At 36.4% G+C, this 9,523-nt stretch overlaps 1 protein-coding gene across 4 annotated transcripts in view; it reads right to left on the reverse strand.

Moving 5' to 3' along the window:
• The window catches only part of Hdx (highly divergent homeobox), a 121,273-nt gene extending 112,155 nt beyond the window's left edge, over positions 1-9,118 (reverse strand). For all 4 annotated transcript variants that reach the window (XM_029472958.1, XM_029472957.1, XM_021153709.2 and 1 more), the window contains exon 1: positions 8,992-9,118. The gene's annotated coding sequence lies outside the window, so the exon portion shown is untranslated. The remainder of the gene's footprint in view (positions 1-8,991) is intronic.
• Positions 9,119-9,523: the final 405 nt, after the last annotated feature.

Below are 9,523 nucleotides of genomic sequence, written 5' to 3' on the forward strand. Positions count from 1 at the left end.
CTCTCCTTCACCTGCTTGCCATGTGGGACTGAGTAACTGATAGATCCTTAGACTTCCATTCACAGCTGCTACTGACCATTTTTGGAAATTGGACTGCAGACTGTATGTCATCAATAAATTCCTTTACTATATAGAGACTACCCATAAGTCCTGTGACTCTAGAGAACCCTGACTAATACAGAAGTTGGTACCAGTAACATCCCTCCATGGCCTCTGCATTAGCTCCTGCTTCCTGACCTGCTTGAGTTCCAGTCCTGACTTCCTTTGATGATAAACAGCAATGTGGAAAGTATAAGCTTTATTCACCCTTTCCTCCCCAACTTGCTTCTTGGTCATGATGTTTGTGCAGGAATAGAAACCCTGACTAAGACACAACCAAAACATGATCTTTCCTAAACTGACAAAAATTTCTTTGAGTCTTGGAGATATTCTACCTTAAGATGCTCAATTCTTACTACATCAAATGTCTTTCTATAGTTTACAACTGTATACCCATATACATCTTTCTCTGTGTGGTGTATATACACATGGCAATTTCTTTTATGATTAGTGTACAAAAACTTCTAAATTTTAAAAAAATCATATTTTTCAGATATTTGAAAGTAAGTCATTGGACTTACTGTAGTATCTACAAATCTCAGTTTTAAAGATACTGTCCTATATCAAGCATGTAAAATTAAAATTGAGCATGAACATTATTGCCAAGTTACAATCATGTATGTATTTAAAGAATAGCGGCCGGGCGCACACCTTTAATCCCAGCACTCGGGAGGCAGAGGCAGGCGGATTTCTGAGTTCAAGGCCAACCTGGTGTACAAAGTGAGCTCCAGGACAGCCAGGGCTATACAGAGAAACCCTGTCTTGAAAAACAAAAAACAAAAAACAAAACACAAAACAAAAACAAAAACAAAAGAATAGCATTAACTCCTAATGGATTTCTTGGCATTTTCTCTTGGCTAATCTTAACATATAGATATGAATAACAGTAGGGAAGATTATACAGCTGACATGTTTTTGACTCTTTCATTATAATTTTCTTCTTTTGTGGCAATCAGAACAGATCTGAATCTATAGAATAAACTATCCATAGTCTGATCCTGACCACATATAGCAAATGCTTTTCTATCATTCATATTTAATGCAAGTAAAAGGATTAAAGTATATATTTTATGTTTAGAACATTAATGTGCTATGCTTTTGAACATATATTTTGTTGTAATAATTGTGTGTGAGAGTGTATGCATTTGTGAATCTATGTGCATGCTGGTGTGCCAATGAGTTTGCATGCCTACGTGCATGTATGTGTGTATGAGTGTGTGTGTGTGTGTATGTGTATATGTGTGTGTGTGTATGTCTGTTGTTTTAATTTCTGAAACAGAATCTTGTTAGATAGTCCAAGCAATTATCAAACTCGCAATCCTGTTTCAGTCTCAAGTGCTGGGGCTATACTTGTGAGCCCCCATGTCGAGTTTGAAAATGAGTCTAAAACAAATTTTGAAAAGGTCAAGAGAGTCTAAGTAATAATGTTTTTCAGTATAATACGTATACTTCTATGGAAAACAGAAGGTTAGAAAGTGGGCAATAAGTGCTGGGACGGGTCCAGTTGATACATCATCCTGAAGAAAGGCTTTACAAAAGCTTGAAGAGTTTACCGGCAACTGGTATTTTGTATGGATACATAGTTTTAGTAATTTACTAAAATAATAGACTCATAGTTTAAAACTTAGAAATAACTTTATATCATAATAAATATAATAATTCTGATATCATCAGTAAACTGGAGATCAGAGATATAAAGTAACATATTTCAGAACTTGTTTTACCAAAATAATTCACATCATAAGCTCTTTTATGTCTAGATTATTTTGTCAAAACTGAGGGTATTATACACTATAAAGTATTTAAATAAATATTTTTATATATCCTAAAAGACAATCTTGAGTAAATTTGTTAAAGCTGTTCTAATAAAGTGGGGGGAACCCACCCTGGAAAGCTTTAATACAAATTTATCCTGTCACAGTTCAGAAGATTGGCACTCTACAATATGGATGTTGGGTTTCCATTTAAAGAAATGGCTTAATTCCTAGAACGTTACATTGTAAAAGTAAATTAAGATTGCAGGTGGAATTAAGATTGGTAGTCAGCCACCATAAATAAAATTATTCCACATTATTTGAGTGGGTTAAATGTGATGATCACCAGGGACCTTAAACATGAAGATGGAACCATAATAGCTTCAAGAATGATAAAATGTCAGAGTCCTAATAAAACATCGTCAGCTCTAAGACAGATAGAAGAAGGTTATAAGACAAGAAATGTGGGCAAATTCCAACACCTGGGAGGAGCAAGGATATGGATTCTTCACCTAGAATTCCCAAAATAGAAATTCTATTGACAAAAGTATTTTAATATAGTGAGAATCATTTGATAATTATCACTTTCATAACACAATGCATTTATGTTATTATTTTTGTCTGTTGTAAGGCAAGATTATTCTGAGAAGCCAGCTTTGGCTTCAGATTTGTGATTCTTCTGCCTGTCTCGCAAGTGCTGAGGTTATAGTATTTCACAATGCCAAATTTATGTTATTGTAAACCACTAATTTTATGGTACTATACCCCAGCAACAAACAGAAAAATGGTTTAGATGCCCCATTGAGTAACGCTAACAGCTCCTGCACATCAATCTATATACTTTTTGTGACTCTCTGTTGATTGTGCCTATGAGTCACGTATAATGACAAGTATCATTTCAAATGTGAGGCCAATGCTATCATCAAAGTAAGTGGATTCATCTAGACTCAACAATTTGATTTATTATATAATTATAGCTCTCCTTCTAATGAAACAGTGTCAGCTTCATGATGGAAGGAAGGTTATAAAAATCAGTCAGGTAATAGACAACAGAAAATACTTTGATTTCATATTTCTTTACATTTATGAAAGTGGACAGAAAATTCAATTTTTGTCTATGATCACCAGCTTTCAAAAGTCTAGGTAGTGAAGAAATTTTGACTTTGATTTCCAATATTGCTTCTCATATGTTAATGTGACTAGAGATCACCTGGGGGATCTTGCTAAAATACAGATGATGAGCAGGTTATCTGGGCAGGTCAGAAATTTTCAGTTTCTGAGTCTTTCCCATGTAATGGTCATGCTTCTATTCCACAGAGCATTCTTTGACTATCAAGGATTTAATAGATGCAAATACACCAAACCTAATCAGAAAAGTCAATTTACTGATAAATGATTTAATGTTGCTAGAGGTAAGTCTGAAGTGTTTTTTTCTTCTAACTAGAAATGATGCAGACACAGACTTTTTCAATATATTCATGATTGTAACATTATTTGTCAGTATTAAATATAAGGGTGGGGATTCTAAATAAAATAAGTAGCATATATTAAAAAATAACTCAAGTGGTTATGCTGTTGTCTTAGGAGAGATGAGTCAAGACTGAAGACTCAGACATCTACTATAATACTTCCCGCTAATGGAGAACATATTTCTCTTTTCACATTTTACAGTCTCCTAGGTCTCTACCAATCATACTCTTTTGTGAAGATTTTGACACGGAAAGTTGTTAATCTATGAAAGGGCAAAGCTACTTTGAAGATAGGTCGCAGATAATTACTTTCTAAAATGTTACAGCTAGTCCATCATAAAATACACAAAAGGTAGATCCAGCTAACCAAATAGCAAAGTATTAAAGCAATAAATTAGTGTAGTTGAAAGCATATAATCTTGTAATGCAACGTTTCATAAAACTCAGTGAAGGAATGTGTTCGCCATTGGCTGCTTAGACATCATAGTAAAGAATGTGAGCCTATTACCTTACGCCATGTGAAACCAGGAGGGTTCATATGATGAACCTCTTTTTGTAAGAAAAACACGTATCCACTGAGAAAAACATGGAAATTTTATAGACTTTACAGGCGAAGAAAGAGAGAAATTAGTGGACATATACTCAAGCATATACTCATGCAAACATTTGAAAAATAAAATGAAGTGTTTAGCTTAGAATAACACCTTCCTTATGTCCAAGTTCTGCCACTTACTAATTGCATGACCTTGCACAAAAACAACCCCCAAAATGACTGTCTACATGGAAAAGGTTTCTACTGGGTATGTAGGTCCCGTGTTTGCAAGACTGCTTAAAACACATCAAAAGAAAATGTCTCCCATTCCAAGGAGAGAGAAACTAAGGAGATGGTTCCCTTCATTTTTTTGTCACTCTAAGAAATACAAGGAGTAAAGATTCTCAGTCAGTTCAATTGCTTATTAAACTAGCTGTAAACCAACAGGGGACCAAGGAAGCTGAGCAACTTCTCTTGTACACCTTTACATGAAGAAGTAAACTATAGTGTTTGATTGACAAACACGATACAATATCATACATCCAGTTAATGCTGGCAGTTTTTCTACTAGCTGGCACAAAGATGACTCTACTTACACAAATGAGGTTTCCCTTACTGCCTTGGTATTATTGGTGCTTAGAAAGCTTCCAGGATGCCTGTAACAGTTTCTGAATATGCTAACCTTTCCAGCTTGTGTGTGTGTATCTGTTTATTGTTGAGGACCAAACTCAAGATCTAATTTTACTAGGCTAGTACTCCAATGCTGAGGTAAATTCCAGACCTAGCTGTTACAGCATCTTTCTTTTTCTTAAAATACCTTTTTTTCTTTGTTTTTGAGATAATAATTTAATTAGATTTCTCCTTTCCCTTTTCTCCCTCCAAACCCTCTCATATGCTTCTCCCTAGTCTTCTTCACATTCATGGCCTCTATTTTTCCATTAATTGCTATTGAATGGATATTTGTATTTCTACCACTCTAGATTTCATCACCTTTTACTTCCGAAAACAGTATACCTAAATATAGTATACTCAATGGAATTACATGTAACCACTAATTTCCATTTTAACTGATTCCACTATGAAATAAACATCAGCAATTCATATTTTTATCATGTTGAGGATTCTATTGTTTAAGAAATCTAATGTCCTCTCTAAAATACAATTTTAATGTGAATGAATTCAGTGTTTTTTAAAAAATAATTTAATGTAAAATTTATCATCTTGTATAGTTAAGGCACTGTATTTCTTACAGATTTATTTATGTTTTATTTTATGTATATGGATGTTTTACCTGTGTATATGCATATGGACTCTGTACATGCCTGGTATCGATAAAAGTCAAAAAGGGTCATTGGAACTGGATTTATGGAAACCAAATATAAGCATACACCATTGGGTCAAGCTTACACATGACTGACATTCCACACATAGTATGGAGGATATACACCTGCCTCATGCCATCATCCCCTTGACAAAGCTTTGATCTTCTCAGAGTCTAAACTACAACTGGAAATCCAAAATGAGTATCTACATTTAGTTATAGCCACACACACACACACACACACACACACACACCCTCACACCCCCACACCCCCACCACACTGGGCCAGGATGCCAGAGGCTCAGATCCTAGTTAAGTCTCTTAAGAATTCATTATGTTACCTTTCTCAAGGATACATTGATCATGAGTCAAATAGAAGTTGGATCCTGACTGTAGCATTTGAATCCTAGCTGTGTGGACCTAGGCAAGTCAACTACTTTGACCTTTCAGTTTCTCAAAATAAAAATGAAAAAAAAATTAGCAACTGTTTGAGAGGCATGCTATATGGTTTAAATACAATAAACTGTGTAAGACTATGAGGGTGTATATAAAATACACAATGCTTGTGCTAATATTAGCAAAGTACTTCACATCTCTAGGCCTCAGATTTATGGTATGTAAGATGAGAAAACTGGCTTATCATTAGAAAGTTCCTTCTAGCTCAAACTCTACATCTTAAATGAAAAAAAAAATCTTTTCTCTACACATAAGAATCATAAAATGAATATCAAAATACAGATGAAATTTTCTTCTTTGATATTTTATTTTAGTTTAGTTTAGTTTTTCGAGACAGGGTTTCTCTGTATAGCCCTGGCTGTCCTGGAACTCACTTTGTAGACCAGGCTGGTCTCGAACTCAGAAATCTGCCTGCCTCTGCCTCCTGGGTGCTGGGATTAAAGGTGTGCGCCACCAAGCCTGGCTGATCTTTTATTTTTAATGATGTAAAATAAAGAGCATGTTCAATCTTAAGTCCTGAATTTTCTTCAGAGTTGCCTACAGTTAGGCAATAGAATAATCTATTGGTGTGCAAATAAACATGTAAGGGAATCATATTAATTACTATATTTATTGTCTACAAACTAAAACTGCTTTGAAAGAACCCCATAATTTAGGCAAGAAGAGAAAAGGTCAAGGTAAAAGAACAGTCCCTAATAATAAATAGCACTTATAGTCACTTATAATAACCTGTTAGCATTATTTTAAAATTTATAAATTGTAATATCCTTCTGAATTGCTTTTAAGCTACAGTCTCAAACCACAACATTCAAAAAGTATTGGGATGGTGCCTCAAAATGAAATAAGAATTGAAAAAAAACTGTTTATCTAAAAAACATTCTCTATAATAAACTATGATTACACTATCATTCAAGCAAAATTTCTGTTCTATGAAACAATGAAATTTTATTCCCCAGGGGAGTATATATATATATATATATATATATATATATATATATATATATGCAAATATATATGCAACTGTAGCAACCATTATGGTGATCAGCTGTCAAATTAAAACTGTCAAGGGTAGTCAATCTAACATAGTAATTGAAAGTATAATGCAATAAATAGTGATTAATAACAGATTTTTCAAGAGGCGATTCATGACATAATGTGATTAGAAAGAAGTACAGAGTGATGGGATGTCTCTAAGCAGTGTCTTTCCAGTGGAAAGAATTACAAACAAATCTACTTCTAAGGCAATAATGCTTTGGTTTTGTTTGTGGCATATTTGAAAGCCACTCATGAAATAGGTATCTCCATTATGCCTTTTTCGTGACTCACAGTCAGGTTTGTTTAGTCACCAGAGGAGTCCTTGCCTGACTAAAGATGACTAAAATTGATGTGTGTTTGTATAGTTCTCTCCAAAACAATATTACTTAGCTCCCCAGGGGATTGTTTTCTAAAGAAAAAAAGGACTGAAGTTACTATAGCTGTTTTCATTAGTCAGCTAGGTGTGTGGGAAGATAGTAAAGAACTGGCTGGTCTATTCTCAACCCCTAAGGATATAAAGTCCAGTTAAAGAGTACATAACACACACACACACTGCACAAAGTAAGATGGTAGACAACAGGGTAGAAGAAAGTGGCAAATCAAAGAACAGATGTGAGAATTTTAGGGAAGTTGACCTATACAGCCACTGCATTGTACTTGAAAGACACTTATAGGTGGTCTAATTCGAACAGCAGTTCCAAAGAGGACAAGATTTAAATTATGTAGAATAGAAAGTTGCCTAGGAAAAAGTGGTGATAGTGGTGTGAGAAGCAAAAGTGTTCAAGAAACAGTAGGGAAATTTACATTGAAGAAAGATAAGGTGCTACCATTCAAAAAGGCTAGATTGAGGTTTCGTTGTTGTTTTGCAATCTAGGTAGAATCTGACTTGGAATAATAGATAACAGGAAGTAGCTTGAAAAAATAGATAATAGGAAGCCAAGGATATTCTTGTTAGAGAAAACAATATTGAAGTAGTGTTCCCAGACAGGTAGTTTTATATGGTGAAAGGTATATACTGGCTAGGAAGCTCCTTTAGTTACCAGAGGAGTATAAGAGATAAGACTGAGGAGCAGGTAAAGAATGGTATGAGAAGACATACAAAGGAAAAGTTGCCAATATTTAACAAGATCTTCCCTTTAAAAATTGGAGAAAATCCCAGTTTTTCCCTGTAAAATGGGAGTAAATGATGAGATCATGGCAGGGACTAATAATCCAACCATACAATCTTTCCCCAAGGACAGAGGGGCTGATCATTCCTCCAAACAGTGGGGTGACATAGTCCGCCCCAATTAATGGATGCTAGAGAAAGTCTCTTGAAATAAAATTTGACTTAGACGGTTCTAATAGAAACACCCAAGAAGAAGAAAGAGGGAAAATATCAAATCTGAGATAGAGGTAAAAGCTTTATGTGATGGGGCTAACATGAAGAAAAGACAGACAAGTGAGTAAATGTATTTCTAAGTCTCCAAAGTGATGCTCCAAATTACTGAATGTCATATCACACCTAAGCTCTTTGAAGATTGAAAGTTAGATTTATTTTTAAAAATATTGTATACAATCCCCCCACACACACATCTTTAACTCTTCTTTATAACTGAAAACTTTAGTCTGCAAGTTCTTCAATTTCCTTCCTTTCCATAGACATATCTTTAAAGTTAGAATTTGCTTTCTCAAATTTATCAGTCTCATTTTGATGCTGAGTACACTCAGTAGGCCAAATGCAAAAACCAGTAGCAGATCCCTCACTTCCAATGGCATTTGAAACATCTCAAGGCCAAATCCCTAACCTTTCCCTTATTCAGTTCAGACACAGCTCAGCCCCTCCCCCTCCAGCTAAAGAGAAAAGGCGCCTGCGCAACTTCCAAGCCCATTCTCTCTGCAGTGAACCTCCCCCCTCCCCTCTAATCAGAGTGTTTATGCGCAGGCGCAGCGTCCTCGGTGCGATTTGAGTGGGGCTATGAGAAATCTACTGTCCAGTGAAATCTAGAAGTGGTAGAATTCAATCCTGTCTTTTCTTTAGAAGCAGAGGCGCCAGTTTCTCTTACTATCTGGCCAGTAGTAAGTCCCAGACATCGCCCTCTTTCAGAGCAAGGTCCTGCACTGTGTGGCAATACCCACAGTATCCCCATCCTCTGCTCCTTTCTAATTTCATGCTCTTCCCAGCCTTTGCTTGGAGGGTAGAGGAAGTTGGCTTCCTAGAAGCTGCACCAATTTATTGGCTGTATCTTTAGGCCACAGACCCTACGGGCCCCCTACTGGGCACATTGTCCCAGGGTCTTGAAAGTCCTCCTTTGCCCTTCACAGACAGTCAGGTTAGGCGCTTACCTCGGGCGTGGTGCGGTCACGAAAGAGATCAGAGGTTCCAAGATGAGACCAGGGCCAGAGCAGGCGGAGTCCGCAAGATTTTTTCCTGGGTCTCCACTGCCGCCTCAGACAATGAAATCAGCGTGTCCGATCATCAATTCTCATCATGATCGTGACGTCACCAAAGACAGCGGCCAATGAGAACCCGAGATCAGCTCCGGACAGTCCCTGGCCTCAGCCCAGAACCCAAGAGTTGGGAGGGAGGGGAGGAGAGGTGGCTTCCTGTAGTAGGGCTGCCTCTTCCTGGCACTTATCTGCTAAATCTGTGGCGGGGCCTCTCAGTTCTTCTCTCCCTGGATAGCTGTGAACATCCAGCATCCCTGTGCCTGTAGTAGTTTCATGACAATCCTTTGAGTCAAGTGATGCCTGGTCTTCAAACTTGAGATTTGCTTTGACCAAAATTTTTCTCCATTACCAAAACTGAATAGTAGCATAAAGGTTCATTTGACAGGTATATAAGCAATGTTATTAAAATTGAATGTTTCCAAAGACC

The sequence above is a fragment of the Mus caroli genome, chromosome X (assembly GCF_900094665.2).
Source record: "Mus caroli chromosome X, CAROLI_EIJ_v1.1, whole genome shotgun sequence".
NCBI lineage: Eukaryota > Metazoa > Chordata > Mammalia > Rodentia > Muridae > Mus > Mus caroli.